Genomic DNA, 18473 nt, shown 5'->3' with positions numbered 1-18473 from the left:
CTCACATCTCTCTCAAGGAGATCTCGGATGCGACTCTGCAATATCGGCACATCATTTACTGGCCCCCAGTTCAGCCCCTTGTTGATCCATGACATCAGTTGTGGTGGGGGGCCCGAGCGAAAGGCAGGGGCGGCTACCCACTTGGTACTTCGGGGAGCTGTGATATAAAACCACTCCCATTGCCATAAACCGAACACCTCTGGGAAGGAACCCTCTGGCCATGGAACATCAGCACTTTTGCTTATTACTGCACCTCCGCACTCTGTGTGTCGCCCCTCGATCATCTTCGGCTTCACATTGAAAGTCTTGAGCCACATGCCGAAGTGTGGGGTAATGCGGAGGAAGGCCTCACACACAACGATGAACGACGAGATGTGAAGGAGGGAATCCGGGGCCAGGTCATGGAAATCTAGCCCATAATAGAACATGAGCCCCCTAACAAAGGGATCCAGAGAGAGGCCTAGCCCTCGGAGGAAGTGAGAGATGAATACAATGCTCTCACCGGGTTCATGAGTGGGAATGACCTGCCCTTGAGCAGGCAGCCTGTGCGAGATTTCAAGGGTCAAATACCTGGCCTCTCTTAGCTTCTTGATGTCGTCCTGTGTGACAGAGGAAGGCATCCACCGACCTTGAAGGTTGGATCTGGACATGGTTGAAGGTCCGAAGCGCCTGACCTGAGCCTTGGATGTTGGAACTCGAGGCGGGGGAAGGATTCGATTGAGTACGAGAGGGAAAAAAGGACAGGCCTTGGTCTCTTTATAAAGAGGGTGAATATCAAGCGTCCTCCTCATGGCCGTTTGGGACTTACCTAAAATTGAGGAGTCATACCAACAGGCACGATTGGGTTACCCACGTACGTATTGATGAGAATCACGTAATAAGGGGGACACGATCTCTGCCTTGACAAGACGTGTCAAGAAAACCGCCTCGCGATATGTGCAGTGCCGGTTGAGAAAAAGGTTCGAATAAAGACCGGGCCATGGCATGATGTCATGTTGCTAAATGTGTCAGCGGATTAGATTTGTGGAAATATTATTCTCTCTACGGTGGTATGTGGAACTTATTTTGCAGAGCCGGACACTATTCTTGTGTTCAAAATCTTCTATGGAGTATTCGGAAAAAGAACCCTCCTTGCAATGCCGAAGACAAATCTGCGCGCCGGACTCATAGTCATTGAAGCCTGGTTCAGGGGCTACTGAGGGAGTCCTGGATTAGGGGGTCTCCGAACAGCCGGACTATATCCTTTAGCCGGACTATTGGACTATGAAGATACAAGATTGAAGACTTCGTCCCGTGTCCGAATGGGACTTTCCTTGGCGTGGAAGGCAAGCTTGGCAATACGGATATGTAGATCTCCTCCCTTGTAACCGACTCTGTGTAACCCTAGCCCCCTCCAGTGTCTATATAAACCGGAGGGTTTAGTCTGTAGGACAACATATAATCATACCATAGGCTAGCTTCTAGGGTTTAGCCTCTACGATCTCGTGGTAGATCAACTCTTGTAATACTCATATCATCAAGATCAATCGAGCAGGACATAGCGTATTACCTCCATCAAGAGGGCCCAAACCTGGGTAAACATCGTGTCCCCCGCCTCCTGTTACCATCCGCCTTAGACGCACCATTTGGGACCCCCTACCCGAGATCCGCCAGTTTTGACACCGACACAAGGTGAACAAAGGTATATGTGATATACATGTTATTTATGTGTACCTTACTAGAGCTCGCAGTAGCACCTGGGTATTTGATACTGGTTCTGTTGCTAATATTTTCAACTCAAAACAGGGACTACGAATTAAGCAAAGACTGGCTAAGGACGAGGTGACGATGCACGTGGGAAATGGTTCCAAAGTCGATGTGATCACGCTACCTCTACATCTACCTTCGGGATTAGTTTTAGACCTCAATAATTGTTATTTGGTGCCAGCGTTAAGCATGAACATTATATCGGGATCTTGTTTGATGCGAGACGGTTATTCATTTAAATATGAGAATAATGGTTGTTCTATTTATATGAGTAATATCTTTTATGGTCATGCACCCTTGAAGAGTGGTCTATTTGTGCTGAATCTCGGTAGTAGTGATACACATATTCATAATGTTGAAGCCAAAAGATGTAGAGTTGATAATGATAGTGCAACTTATTTTTGGCACTACCGTTTGGGTCATATTGATGTAAAGCGCATGAAGAAACTCCATACTGATGGACTTCTGGAATCACTTGATTATGAATCACTTGGTACTTGCGAACCATGCCTCATGGCAAGATGACTAAAACACCGTTCTCCGAAACAAAGGAGCGAGCAACGGATTTGTTGGAAATCATACATACTGATGTATGTAATCCAATGAATATTGGGGCTCGCGGCGGGTATTGTTATTTTCTCACCTTCACAGATGATTTGAGCATATATGGGTATATCTACTTAATGAAACATAGTCTGAAACATTTGAAAAGTTCAAAGAATTTCAGAGTGAAGTGGAAAATCATCGTAACAAGAAAATAAAGTTTCTACGATCTGATCGTGGAGGAGAATATTTGAGTTACGAGTTTGGTCTACATTTGAAACAATGTGGAATAGTTTCGCAACTCACGCCACCCGGAACACCATAGCGTAATGGTGTTTCTGAACGTTGTAATCGCACTTTACTAGATATGGTGCGATCTATGATGTCTCTTACCGATTTATCGCTATTGTTTTGGGGTTATGCTTTAGAGACAATTGCATTCACGTTAAATAGGGCACCATTGAAATCCGTTGAGACGGCGCCTTATGAACTGTGGTTTGGCAAGAAACCAAAGTTGTCGTTTCTTAAAGTTTGGGGTTGCGATGCTTTTGTGAAAAAGCTTCAACCTGGTAAGCTCGAACCCAAATAGGAGAAATGTGTCTTCATAGGATACCCAAAGGAAACTGTTGGGTACACCTTCTATCACAGATCCCAAGGCAAGACATTCGTTGCTAAGAATGGATCCTTTCTAGAGAAGGAGTTTCTCTCGAAAGAAGTGAGTGGGAGGAAAGTAGAACTTGATGAGGTAACTGTACCTGCTCCCTTATTGGAAAGTAGTTCATCACAGAGACCGGTTCCTGTGACACCTACACGAATTAGTGAGGAAGCTAATGATGTTGATCATGAAACTTCAGATCAAGTTACTACCGAACCTCGTAGGTCAACCAGAGTAAGATCCGCACCAGAGTGGTACGATAATCCTGTTCTGGAGGTCATGTTACTTGACCATGACCAGCCTACGAACTATGAGGAAGCGATGATGAGCCCAGATTCCGCAAAATGGCTTGAAGCCGTGAAATCTGAGATGGGATCCATGCATGAGAACAAAGTGTGGACTTTGGTTGACTTGCCCGATGATCGGCAAGCCATCGAGAATAAATGGATCTTCAAGAAGAAGACTGACACTGACGGTAACGTTACTGTCTACAAAGCTTGACTTGTTGCAAAAGGTTTTCGACAAGTTCAAGGAGTTGACTACGATGAGACCTTCTCACCCGTAGCGATGCTTAAGTCCGTCCAAATCGTGTTAGCAATTGCCGCATTTTATGATTATGAAATTTGGCAAATGGATGTCAAGATTGCATTCCTGAATGGATTTCTGTAAGAAGAGTTGTATATGATGCAACCTGAAGGTTTTATTGATCCAAAGGGTACTAACAAAGTGTGTAAGCTCCAGCGATCCACTTATGGACTGATGCAAGCCTCTCAGAGTTGGAATAAACGTTTTGATAGTGTGGTCAAAGCATATGGTTTTATACAGACTTTTGGAGAAGCATGTATTTACAAGAAAGTGAGTGGGAGCTCTGTAGCATTTCTAATATTATATGTGGATGACATATTGTTGATTGGAAATGATATAGAATTTCTGGATAGCATAAAAGCATACTTGAATAAGAGTTTTTCAATGAAAGACCTCAGTGAAGCTGCTTACATATTGGACATGAAGATCTATAGAGATAGATCAAGATGCTTAATTGGACTTTCACAAAGTACATACCTAGACAAAATTTTGAAAAAGTTCAAAATGGATCAAGCAAAGAAAGGGTTCTTGCCTGTGTTACAAGGTGTGAAGTTGAGTTAGACTCAATGCCCGACCACTACAGAAGATAGAGAGAAAATGAAGAGTGTTCCCTATGCTTCAGCCATAGGCTCTATCATGTATGCAATGCTGTGTACCAAACCTGATGTGTGCCTTGCTATTAGTTTAGCAGGGAGGTACCAAAGTAATCCAGGAGTGGAGGACTGGACAACGGTCAAGAACATCCTGAAGTACCTAAAGAGGACTAAGGATATGTTTCTCGTTTATGGAGGTGACAAAGAGCTCGTCGTAAATGGTTATGTCAATGCAAGCTTTGACACTGATCCCGGTGATTCTAAATCGCAAACCGGATACGTGTTTATATTGAACGGTGGAGTTGTCAGTTGGTGCTGTTCTAAACAAAGCGTCGTGGCAGGATCTACGTGTGAAGTGGAGTACATAGCTACTTCGGAAGCAGCAAATGAAGGAGTCTGGATGAAGGAGTTCATATCCGATCTAGGTATCATACCTAGTGCATCGGGTCCAATGAAAATATTTTGTGACAATACCGGTGCGATTGCCTTGGCAAAGGAATCCAGATTTCACAAGAGAACCAAGCACATCAAGAGACGCTTCAATTCCATCCGGGATCAAGTCCAGGTGGGAGACATAGAGATTTGCAAGATACATATGGATCTGAATGTTGCAGACCCATTGACTAAGCCTCTTCCACGCGCAAAACATGATCAGAACCAAGACTCCATGGGTGTTAGAATCATTACTGTGTAATCTAGGTTATTGACTCTAGTGCAAGTGGGAGACTGAAAGAAATATGCCCTAGAGGCAATAATAAAGTTATTATTTATTTCATCATATCATGATAAATGTTTATTATTCATGCTAGAATTGTATTAACCGGAAACATAATACATGTGTGAATACATAAACAAACATAGTGTCACTAGTATGCCTCTACTTGACTAGCTCATTGATCAAAGATGGATGAGTTTCCTAGCCATAGACATGAGTTGTCATTTGATCCACGGGATCACATCATTAGGAGAATGATGTGATTGACTTGACCCATTTCATTAGCTTAGCACTTGATCGTTTAAGTTTACTGCTATTGCTTTCTTCATGACTTATACATGTTCCTATGACTATGAGATTGTGCAACTCCTGAATACCGGAGGAACACTTTGTGTGCTACCAAACGTCACAACGTAACTGGGTGATTATAAAGGTTCTCTACAGGTGTCTCCAATGGTGTTCGTGGAGTTGGCATAGATCAAGAATAGGATTTGTCACTCCGATTGTAACTGGGATGATACATTACAAAACGAGTAAAGAGACTTTACGGTAACGAGATTGAACTAGGTATTGAGATACCGATGATCGAATCTCGAGCAAGTAACATACCGATGACAAAGGGAACAACGTATATTGTTATGCGGTTTGACCGATAAAGATCTTCGTAGAATATGTAGGAAGCAATATGAGCATCCAGGTTCCGCTATTGTTTATTGACCGGAGATGTGTCTCGGTCATGTCTACATAGTTCTCGAACCCGTAGGGTCCGCACACTTAAAGTTCTGTGACGATCGGTATTATGAGTTTTTGTGTTTTGATGTACCGAAGGTAGTTCGGAGTCCCGGATATGATCACGGACATGGCGAGGAGTCTCGAAATGGTTGAGACGTAAAGATCAATATGTTGGATTACTATGTTCGGACACCGGAAGGATTCCGGAAGGTTTTAGACATATACCGGAGTACCAGGGGTTACCGGAACTCCCCGGGAAGCTATTGGGCCTTATGGGCCTTAGTGGAGAAGAGAGAGGGCACCCAGGAGGTGGCGGGCAGCCCCCCTTGCCCCAATCTGAATTGGACAAGGGGAAGGGGCGGCGGCCCCCCTCACCTTCCTTCTCTCCACCTCCTCCTTCCCCCTTCTCCTTCTTGGATAGGAAAGGGGGGACAAACCTACTTGGAGTAGGATTGCCCCCCCCCCTTGGGCGCGCCTCTCCCTTGGCTGGCCCTCTCCTCCTCCCCCCTTTATATACGGGGGTAGGGGTGAAATCACAAGTGCTCCCTAGGTGGTTTTTGTAATTAATGTCAACATATCTCTTGTTGGACTAACACTTTTACCTAGTATGTTTCAGATAAGTTCAACAATGAAGTGGCATGGACTAGAGGATGTGGAACCCCTTCAAAATGCTAAGGACAAAGGATTGGCTCAAGCTCCAAGCTCAAGACTCTATATTTTCTATTTTAGTGATCCAAGATCACATTGAGTCTATAGGAAAGCCAATACTATTAAGAAGGGATGAGGTGTTGCTTAATGGCTTGCTTGCTCAAAGTGCTTAGTGATATGCTCCAAAGCCCTCAACCACTTTCTCACTTCCAAATATGTCCCACACCAAATATCCAACTCGGCCCCACCGATTCTTTCTATCCAGAGCCACCGAGTTCAGTTGACATAGCCACTGCCAGAAACCCTAATCAGTTCGGTCTCACCAATGGGATCTCGGTCTCGTCGAGATGGGCTTGCAAACTCTCTGTTACCCATTGCAATATTTTCGGTCCCACCGAGATATGCAATCGGCCCCACCGAGTTTGCTTGGCCAACTCTCTATTTTGCTTATTACCCAAATCGGTCCCACCGAGTTTGAGTAATCGGTCAAACCGAGTTTTGGATTTACCCTAACCCTAGCACATCGGTCCCACCGAGTTGATCCAGTCGGTCCCACCGAAAACCCTAACGGTCACTAGATTTGCTGAATCGGTCCGGCCGAGTTTATCAATTCAGTCCCACTGAGATTGGCAAGTTGTGTGTAACGGTTAGATTTTGTGTGGAGGCTATATATACCCCTCCACCACCTCTTCATTCGTGGAGAGAGCCATCAGAACAAACCTACACTTCCAACTTACTTTTTCTGAGAGAGAACCACCTACACTTGTGTTGAGGCCAAGATATTCCATTCTTACCATATGAATCTTGATTTCTAGCCTTCCCCAAGTTGCTTTCCACTCAAATCCTCTTTCCACCAAATCCATATCCTGTGTGAGAGAGTTGATTGTTGGGGATACTATCATTTGAAGCACAAGAGCAAGGAGTTCATCATCAACACACCATTTGTTACTTCTTGGAGTGTGGTGTCTCCTAGATTGGCTAGGTGTCACTTGGGAGCCTCCGACAAGATTGTGGAGTTGAACCAAGGAGTTTGTAAGGGCAAGGAGACCGCCTACTTCGTGAAGATCTACCGCTAGTGAGGCAAGTCCTTCGTGGGCGATGGCCATGGTGGGATAGACAAGGTTGCTTCTTCGTGGACCCTTCTTGGGTGGAGCCCTCCATGGACTCGCACAACTGTTACCCTTCGTGGGTTGAAGTCTCCATCAACGTGGATGTATGATAGCACCACCTATCGGAACCACGTCTCAAAAATTTCCGTGTCTCCAAATTGCGTTTGCACACTCCAATCCCATCCTTTTACATTCTTGCAAGTTGCATGCTTTACTTTCTGCTGCTCATATACTGTTGGGGATATTACTACTGGAGGTAAACCAACCTTATGTAGCCGGGCTGACTCTTTGAATATTAGAAGCCCATGAAGATGTAAAGATGATGGCGCTTTACGGAGGGCCCAAAGGCGGGTTACAGTCTGTAGATGTAAACCGGCCTAGTCATGTAACTTGTATAGTAAGATAGAAAGAGAGAGGCTGACCGGATACGTTTATAAACCGGCTTCGGGACTCTGTAGCCCGGCGGGCGTCAACCTATGTATATAAAGGGACGACCCGGCCGTGGTTTAGGGACAGACAACAACTCGAGAGCCAGACAAAGCGGATTCACTCCCTGGCCTTCAAAACCCTAGCAATACCAATCACAACTAGACGTAGGCTTTTACCTTCATCGAAGGGGCCGAACAAGTATAAACTCCCGTGTCCCCTTGTCCGGTTTAACCCCTTTAAGCTAACCGTTGCGATGGCTCCACGACTAAGTCCTTTCACTAGGACATCTGCCGTGACAAACCCACGACAGTTGGCGCCCACCGTGGGGCTATCGCACGATAGTTTTGAGTTCTTGAAGGGCAGCTTCAATGGACTCAAGGGATACGCTATGGGCCGGATGACGAAGAGTCGCCACGGCAAGCTCTACATCGACAACGCAGGATGGGGTCCCGAGGACAATTCAATCGAATACGGGTACCGGGTCCCCTTTGGTGGGATTCACGTATTCATCAGCAAGATCGGCGAACCGGCCCCCGAGCCGGACATCCGCACCGACATCATCGAAACAGCTCGGCGTGCAAGTTCTTCGCCGGTTCAGCCCGAGGCAAGGCATGTTTTCGTAGGTGTCGTCCATGGATCAGGGTACGAGGATGGACCAGTGTCCGATGGAGAAACCGTAGTCTGCTCTGATGACGAGTCTTCTGGAGAAACCGAATCACTTTACCAGTTGTAGGACGGCCGGATTGAGGGAGGATCTGAGGGCAACAGTATTCCGGATTCCCCAGTCTGCCAAACCGGGCCGCCATCTTCATGGCCGGCACACAATCGGCACCTCATTCATCTACCGCCGCAGCAATGCTCTCCGGTTCAACGACGGCCACACCACCAGGGGCAGGAAGCTCGGCGCCACCCCCGGCCCAAGTCTTGTCTGATTTGTTCGACGCTCTGGCAACATTGATGTTCGCGGAGGTAGACGCAGCAGCCAGGGATCAGCATGATGCAGAGATTGCAAAAGTGAAAGATCAGATAGCCCAGGCTAAAGCGGGCCTGGCAGCAGAGAACGCCAGGATGGCTACGGAGCGGGCCGAGTTGGAAGCACAGGCTTACCGGATTAGACTGGATCAGAATGCTTCAGAGGAAGTCATGAGAAGAAGGTATCGATCACGTCTCCCGTCGGTTTATGAGCCGCTGAATCTTTTCAACACGCCAGGTGCAGGAGTTGGTAACCAACCCACGCTAAACCGGGCGGGGGCACCGGGAGAAGGAGCGCCGGTTCAGCTGCGCGCGACGGACCTGCCTCGCCAGAACAACGTTGTACCATCAACGTCGCCCGGGCATTATTCCAACCCGTTGGACAACATTGTGGCCGCCACTTCACGCCTGGCGGCCCTCCCAACTGATGGTGAGTCACCAGTTGAAGTGGAAGCGCGTCAGGCTAGGGATCTCCTTCAGACAGCACTAAATCAACATCAAGCATATTCACACAGCCGTGAGAGGATTCATTCCACTCCCCGTCCAAGCCGGAGTTATAGCAGACACGTGGAAGATGAACTGGCCATGTCCAGTAGTGCACACCGCCGAAATTCGCCACGAGGGAACAACCCGGCTGGGGGAGGTGCGAATGCGCAAGATGTTGTGGACCATGGCCGCGCACGTCGAGAGGCCGAGTTGACAGCTCGACACGAAGCACGACAGCACACTCCGGTTCACCCCACCGCCTCCATGGAGCCAGGGGTGATGTTCAGTTCCTTAGGGGTACCGTGTTTAACTCCCGCTTTGCGTAATGTGCGACTACCCAAGGATTTCAAGGGACCTCATAAGGTACCAAATTATACCGCCGATTTGCAGCCAGAGGCGTGGGTGGAGAGCTATGAGATGGCAATGGAGATGTTAGATGTGGATGAGGCGGTGTGTGCTAAATATTTCACCATGATGTTGGAAGGAACAGCTCGCACTTGGCTAAAGAGCTGCCGACCAACTATATTGGATCATGGGCCGAACTGAAGCACCGGTTTATCCAGAACTTCAAGGATACGTGTAAGCAGCCAATGTCAATTGTAGATCTGGCTGCTTGTGTCCAAGAGGAAGGGGAGTCCACGACCCATTGGGTCAAACGGGTCTCGGCGATTTTGCATTCATCAGATCGTATCAATGCAGACACCACAGTGTTAACTTTAGAGGGCAATTGCCGTTTCAAACAATTGAAACAGAAGTTGGGAAGGCTCAAACGTCACTACAATGACATGTCAACGCTCATGGACGCTTTGGTTAAATATGCCGATTCAGATAATACCAAGGATCCGGATTCAGAGGAGGACAAACCGGAGAAGGGTAAGAAGACCAGCAATGCCAAAGGCCAACAACACAATCCGGTAGGCCATGGAAACGCTGGTAAGCGCAAGGCCGACAGTGGTTTGGACTTTGTCGCAAATACCAATGCGCAGGAGAATGGCCAACATCGTAAAGGCAAGCAGCCCCAGAGGGGTGGAGGTCGAGGAAACAATCTGGAGCATTTGTTAAATCAGCCCTGTCGAAAGCCTGGATCAAAGGAGTAACCGGCATCACATCTCTGGAAAGATTGTTATATCATGCGGGATTTCAAGAATTCCATTATGTTCCAATATGACAACGGCCCGCCCAGCGGTTCAGGAGGAGGTTTCCACGGGCCGGGTTACGGAGGCGGTGGTTCCGGTTCAGGGTTTCTAGGTAATCAAACTGGACATGTCAATCAAGGACACCAAGGCAACCAGGGAGGTTACAACCATCAGGGGAGTCAGCAGCAGCAGCAGCAGTCGGGTTATCAGAGCAATCCCAAACAGCTGAACAGCGGGCAATATCATGTCTTCACTACTAGTTTGTGCAAACGTGATCAGAAGCTTCACAAAAGGGCAGTCAACTCTGTTGAGCCGGCAGTACCTCAGTATTTACGCTGGTCGGAGCAACCTATTTTGTGGAGCAGAGAGGATCACCCGCCCCGGGTTGATAATCCAGGTCATTTGGCCTTGGTGGTAGCCCCTCAAGTTGGGGGATACAAGTTCACTAAAGTGCTCATGGATGGGGGAAGTAGTATCAATATTTTGTATTATGATATATTCCGCCTTATGGGGTTGACAGATAAGGATCTTAAACCTTCGAATATGGTATTTCATGGTGTGGTGCCTGGTAAGTCTGCATATCCCGTTGGTAAGATAGCTTTGGAGGTAGCTTTTGGAGATGACTACGATTCAAGGTCAGAAACATTGACATTTGAGGTGGTGAAGATCAAAAGTCCATACCACGCCTTGTTTGGGCGGCCGGTTTATGCTAAATTTATGGCAAGGCCAAGTTATGTTTACCTACAACTTAAAATGCCAGGTCATAAGGGGACTATCACAGTACATGGAAGTAGAAAGATTGCTTTGGAGTGTGAAGAAGGCGATGCGGCTTATGCTGAGTCGGTTTGTGCCACAGAGGAGTTAAAATTATATAAGGAGCAAGTTGATCCGGCAGACATGACCTCCTTAAAAAAGCCAACTACGGAACATGATCCAGCATTGAAGTTCAAATCAGCTACAGACACTAAGATGGTTGACTTTGTCCCTGGCGATTCATCCAAACAGTTCAGCATCAGCGCTAACCTGGATCCCAAATAGGAAAGCACGCTCATTGATTTCATCCGTGAGAATCGGGACATCTTTGCATGGAAACCTTCTGACATGCCAGGTGTACCGAGAGAACTCGCTGAGCACACACTCAACATCGATCCTAAATTCAAACCGGTCCGACAGTTCCTCCGCCGTTTCAATGAGGAAAGGCACAAGGCTATAGGTGAAGAGGTCGCCCGTTTGTTGGTTGCTGGGTTTATTGTTGAAGTTTTTCATCTAGAGTGGTTAGCCAATCCGGTGCTGGTTTAAGAAAAACGGCACTGGGCGCATGTGTGTGGACTACACAGATTTAAACAAGGCTTGCCCTGCAGACCCCTTTGCTCTCCCTCGCATTGATCAGATAATTGATGCTACGACGGGTTGTGACCGTTTGTGTTTTTTGGATGCTTACTCTGGTTATCATCAGATCAAAATGGCAGTTAAGGACCAGGAGAAGACAACCTTTATAACTCCCTTTGGAGCCTTCTGCTATGTTTCCATGCCCTTTGGACTCAAGAGTGCCCAGGCAACTTACCAGCGATGTGTTCAGAATTGCCTTCATAAGCAAATTGGGCGCAATGTTCATGCATATGTAGATGATATTGTGGTCAAATCCAGAAAGGGGGAGACTTTGATAGATGATCTACGGGAAACCTTTGACAATCTACGGGTTTACAAGATGATGCTCAATCCGGAGAAGTGTGTTTTCGGTGTCCCGGCAGGCAAGCTCTTAGGCTTTCTGGTTTCAAACAGAGGCATTGAGCCTAATTCGGCAAAGATTGCAGCAATTACGTCCTTGGCTAGACCGGCGTGTATTAACGATGTGCAACGTCTGGCCAGCCGGATTACAGCCTTGAACCAGTTTATCAGCCGCCTTGGAGAGAAGGCCATCCCCTTATATCAGATGCTCAAGAAAACGAATAATTTTGTCTGGAGTGAGGCAGCTGATAAGGCGTTTGAAGATCTGAAGAGGCAGCTCGTGGAACCGCCCGTGCTGGCAGCACCGATCGATAAAGAGCCATTATTATTATATGTGTCTGCTAATGCCCGGGCTGTCAGCGTAGCCATTGTGGTAGAGCGCAAGGAGCCTGGCAAAGAGTATCCGGTTCAACGGCCGATTTATTATATCAGTGAGGTGCTCATTGAGTCAAAGCGGAGGTATCCACATTGGCAGAAACCGGTGTATGGGGTGTTTATGGCAAGCCGGAAGCTCAAACACTATTTTCAGGGCCATCCTATCATAGTGGTCAGTTCAGCACCTCTGGGCAACATCATTCAAAACAGAGAGGCAACTGGCCGGATTGTCAAGTGGGCCATTGAGCTTGGACCTCACGGGCTCAAATATATACCCCGCACGGCGATCAAGTCTCAGGCACTCGTGGATTTCATAAACGATTGGACGGAGTTACAGGCACCTGAGGAGAAACCAGATAATACATATTGGACTATTCATTTTGATGGGTCCATACAGTTAGAGGGTTCAGGGGTTGGAGTCGTATTAACTTCCCCACGAGGCACTACTAAGAAAAGGCCTACTAATGACGCATCGGTTTTGCCTACTAATGGCGCATCACCGGTGCGCCATTAGTAGCACGCCACTAGTAATTTTTACTAATGGCGCACCACTGGTGTGCCATTAGTATCTGGTATACTAATGGCGCACCATCCAGTGCGCCATTAGTATATAACACCATGCGCCATTAGTGTGCCTCCCAGGGGCCATATTTAACCATGTGCTTTGGCACACTAATGGCGCACTGCGGATGGATGCGCCATTAGTATACTTGGCATACTAATGGCGCACTCTGTAGTGATGCGCCATTAGTATGAATATTAGGTTTTTTTACTTTTCTAATTTTTGCACATGTTACAAAATATATTATTTGACAGAATATAGACAGTAGCACACAGCAACAGCAGATTCATCGAATACAATAGAAGATTAGTCTCCGAATACAATTCATCATATTAGTCTCCGAATTCAAAAGACCGAACAAAGATAAAATATTACAAGTCTCGAGACCGCGAGTATCGAGTTTGTCGGAAGTAATACTAATCCTAACAAGTCCTACTAATCATCATCATACAACTTCTACTCGTTATTCATAACAAGTCATACGATCATCATCTTGATAGTCTTCGAACCAACCCTACTTAATTGTTCTTAGCACATGATCATCAGTATTAGGCAGGACCTAAATACCCTATTTAAGCTAAAATAGCATAAAACAATATAGACCCTGACTCTCCATTATGGAGAATGGAGATCATCCTGTCTCCAATTCTTGCGCTTCGCTTCCTTTTGCTTCCAAGAAGCTCCTTAAGATTGTCCATACATTTTTTCCATCCTTTGATTTTCATGTCTCCACTTCTTTTAGAAATCTCGTATGGACAGTTGAGATTCGTAGGACGACCTGGCTATATGTTCAAAACATTAACACTACCTTTCAGATACATCATATGAGGCACACAATTCTCTGGGATTATCTATTGAAAAACATAGTAATAACTTCATAGTTAGCAATGATGTACTAGTTTTAGAAGTATGCAAAAGATGCACGGATGTCGTAATAGTAAAAATCTTACCAGGGTATCTCCATGGTAGTTACCGTAGTTGAACACATGCACTAGTGGCACGTATTTACCATAATGTTGAGGAATTTGATTGTAGATATTGTAATTCTCAATGTCAGTACAAAATCCGACCAAATGATTTTTCTCCTTGTAAGTTGTTAATTCGGAGCCACCGGTGTAGTGGGTTTTGTCTACCATCTCCCGCACATTCTTTGAACAATAAAAATAAGCTGTCAATGGAAATAAGCTATCAACTATTTTGAAATAAACAATATAAATTAGCTAATAACTATGTTTGATAAACTCACACAGCAGTAGAACTGGAGGCGTATCAACAAGGACCCAAATGTCCATATTGTCTTGGTTGATGTCAGGATTACCAAGATCCATGGTGATAAGCATACCCTCATCAAAACCATACATCTTGCAAAATGCTTCCCAATTTTTGCAACCAAAATGGGTTACGCTCTCAGAATTATATACATTTACTTCAAAGTCCACATCGTGATGAGTCCTTAGGTGAATTTTCTTTGTTTCAGAAATTTCATGGTCTTCAAAATCCATCCTCTCCAAGACATAGCATCTTGCATGGCATGGGATAAGCTATACTCGAATTGTAAAAGATGAAAATTACACGTTGAAATAGTTGAAGTCATGCTTAATTATGAAAATAACACTTGTCATCGTTGTGTACCGTTTCAACTTCGAAGGTCTCCTCGAGCTTAATGCTGAAGCGCCGATCATCATCCAGGTGAGGCATGTCGCACAGACCTCGATCGTCGTGGCACCAGTCGCACTCCGCCGGGAGACTTTCGTCGTCCCTTTCGTCGTCCGATGATGATGATGACATATCCTACGTTCATAATTCAAAACTACATCATTTAGGGTTTGTCGACACCGAGGCATCCTAAAAGCTAAGCTTTTATCATTTAGGGTTTGTCGACGCTGAGGCACCCTAAAATCCTAAGCTTTCATCATTTAGGTTCTTATCGACACCGAGGCACCCTAAAAGCCAAGGTTTTATCATTTAGGGTTTGTCGATGTCGAGGCACCCTAAAAGCCTAAGCTTTCATCATTTAGGTTTTGTCGACGTCGAGGCACCCTAAAAGCCTAAGCGTACATCATTTAGGTTCTCATCGACACCGAGGCACCCTATAGAAGCGAAGTTAAGTTTTCATCATTTAGGGTTTATCGATGCCGAGGCACCCTAGGTTGGGCCTAATCACATGGCACTAATCACTTGGCTCTATTGCCACCTATGTTGGGTTTATCATCTAGGGTTTATCGATGCTAACGAGAATTCTAAGTTGGGCCTAATCACTTGGCTCTATTGCCACCTATGGTTTAATGCAGCAAGAATGGCGGGGCAGTTGATCCTACTTAATTAAGTACTAAGATACCCCGGCCCATGCATTAGTAGCAAGTACCCCATATGTCCGATTTTTAGCAAAGTCATGCTAAAATTCACGGAAAATTTCAGCATGACCTTTGCTGAAAATAAGACATATGGAGTACCCGAATTTTCTGGAACGGAAGTTAATCGACATTCCGGCAAACTCAAGGGCCTCTCGGGGTACCTGCAAAATCATCACAACACGATGGTCGGAGACAAAACCCAGCAAACTAGCACCACAATGTGCCTCTACTTTCATATGGATGAAAAGGCCACATACCATATGGTCCTCTGCTTTCATATGGACAAAAATCAGCTCAACTTATGTGATCTTCCATTCCAGATCTAATAGGTCACCCAACAAAAAATCATGAATAGTTTTAGCTGAAAAAAATATCATGGATTGTTGTTAACTGAAAATTAGTGAAAGAAACTGTTGCTGATCATGGATTACTGTTAATTAAAAATAGAGCATCTGGCTTGTCTTATCATGTTCACTAAGTCCACAAAAATGAATAGGTTCAGTAAACTTGAAGTACTCAACACTAAACATGGTTCAGAGCTCACTACACTACACTACATCGTGCAATGGTTCAGACCTCACTACACTAGAACAAGCTCACTACACTACACTACACATGCTTAAACTCTGAACATAAACAAACACCAGCAATGCAATATGTAAACTACCTTTGCTTCTAGGCAACAAGAGTTATCATCAATGCTTTTGAGTTTATTAAGTACCTTCAGTTCTGAGTTTTAAATGTCAAAAGAGCTTCACAGAATCTTGAATCCTCCAAATCACTCTTAACAGTTCTGCATTGCACAAAGGCAGCAATGAGCCAATGATATCAGTAGCAATAATAGGTGCTTACATTCTCATAACGTCAGTATTAGTTAACCAAAATTCAACCTACAGAGTTCTAGTACAGTGAGTAACTCCCAATTCTTTTAATAGAAGCACAATTAACAACACAACTAGGGAGTCTAGGACAATGCCACCAGATAGAATTTGAAGGAAAAACGTTCTTCCAGAACCTTCAAGCCACAATCATACATAGAGTGGCTGATCATATAAGTTATATTTAAATAAACATCAACTAAACTTGATGACAAGAAAAACTACAATCACATTGATAAAAACTAGAGCATATAGCAGTAGTAAATTGCTGCTCCATATAGCAATAGTAATGCACCTAATCAACATTGTAGAGCATCCTGTTACAAACTTGTTCTGATCCTGCAAATTAATGGGGAGGAAGAACTAGGGAGGGAGGGAATGGTAACGGTTCAGAGAAGAACAATAGTAATGCTCCATATAGCAATAGTAATGCTCCATATGTTCTGATCCATATAGCAAGAAGAACTAGGGAGGGAGGGAATGGGGAGGAAGGGTGGAGAGGGAGGAAGGATGAGAGGTACCTGGGCGGGCGTGGCCAGTCGCCGGAGGGGTCGGGGTCGGGGTCGGCGGCGGCGTCGAAGGGGTGGCTCGAGGGCGTCCGAGCTCATCCGGGTCCTCGTAGTCGAAGAGCAAGACGACGGCGGTCCTACTGGGCGCCTCGGTTGGTCGTGGGGAGGCCGGCGGCCACGTGCTTCGCGGGTCGGGGGCGCGGGGGCGGCGGCGCGGGGGAGCCAGAGTGGGTGTGTGGCGAGGGATGGAAGGGGATCTGGCGAGGGAGAGGGAAGGAGGTATCGGGCGAAGGGCCGGGTATCCAGCTATAGAGGGGGGAATGTTAGTAATGGCGCACCGTCGAGGGGTGCGCCATAAAAACACTCAATGGCGCACCATTCTCTGGTGCGCCATTAGTAACTTTTTTCTGATAGCAATGGAGCACCCTCCTCTGGTGCGCCATTAGTAACTTCTTTTTTTCATTATTTCTTGTTGCATCTAATAATTTGTTTTTTATCAAATTTGTTATTTTCATGAGGACTAGAACAAAATATATCATCAAATATCATCAAATTTGTTTTTTTAATATCATCAAATTTGTTTTTTATTTTTAATTGAAAATATCATCAAATTTGTTATTTGAAAATATCATCAAATTTGTTATTTGAAAATATTATCAAAAAGCGGGGGAGGGTGCGGGGTGTCGGCGGCCGCGGTGGAGCGGGCCGGGGGAGGGTGCAGGGGGTCGTCGGCGGCGGTGGAGCGGGAGAGGGTGCGGGGGGTTGGTGGCGGCGGTGGAGCGGGGGAGGGTGCGGTGGGTCGTCGGCGGCGGTGGAGCGGGGGAGGGTGCGGGGGGTCGTCGGCGGCAGCGTGGGTCGGGGCAGCGGGGGAATTAGCTAGGGGGCGAGGGAGAGGGATGAAGGGGATCTGGCGAGAAGGAGGGAATTAGCTAGGGGGAATCTTACTAATGGCGCACCAGCGGTCGGTGCGCCATTAGTAATCTTTTTTTACATAGCAATGGCGCACCGGGCAGAGGTGCGCCATTAGTAATCTTTTTATATATATATAGCAATGGCGCACCAGCCAGAGGTGCGCCATAAGTAATTTTTTTTGTTGCATGTAATAATTTTTTAGAAAATGAATATGAATATGAAACAGTAATATTTTTTTATAAAAACATTAATAATTGTTGTTTAACAACAATTGTAGTCTACACTTTTTTATTATTATTTTTTAAAAAATGAAGAGGGGAGAGGAGGCGCGGGTGGGATCGAGATCGAGATGGAGGGGGAATCGAGATCGAGATGGAGGGGGATCGAGATTGAGTGTCCTCATGAATATTCAATATTTTATCATATTGAATATGAAAAAATATCATCAAATTTGAAAAAATATTCATGAATTCAAAAAGTGCCCATAAAATTTAAAAATATTCATGATATCAAAAAGTGCCCATGATATTTAAAAATATTCATGATATCAAAATATATACTAATGGCGCACTTCTACAGGGTGCGCCATTAGTAGTTTAAACTAGTAATGGCGCACTGTGAGGCGGTGCGCCATTAGTAGTTTTGTAAAAAAAGAATAAAAAAATTCAGTACTGGCGCACCAGAGGTAGGATGCGCCATTAGTATGTATGTAAAAATGAAAAAAAATTATCACTAGTGGCGCACCAGTTTTCTGGTGCGCCATTAGTGTCTTCCACACTAATGGCGCATCACCAACTGGTGCGCCA

The sequence above is a fragment of the Triticum urartu genome, chromosome 5A (genome assembly GCF_056163025.1).
Source record: "Triticum urartu cultivar PI428250 chromosome 5A, HENAU_Tu73, whole genome shotgun sequence".
Taxonomy (NCBI): Eukaryota; Viridiplantae; Streptophyta; class Magnoliopsida; order Poales; family Poaceae; genus Triticum; species Triticum urartu.
This window is presented reverse-complemented; position numbering follows the sequence as displayed.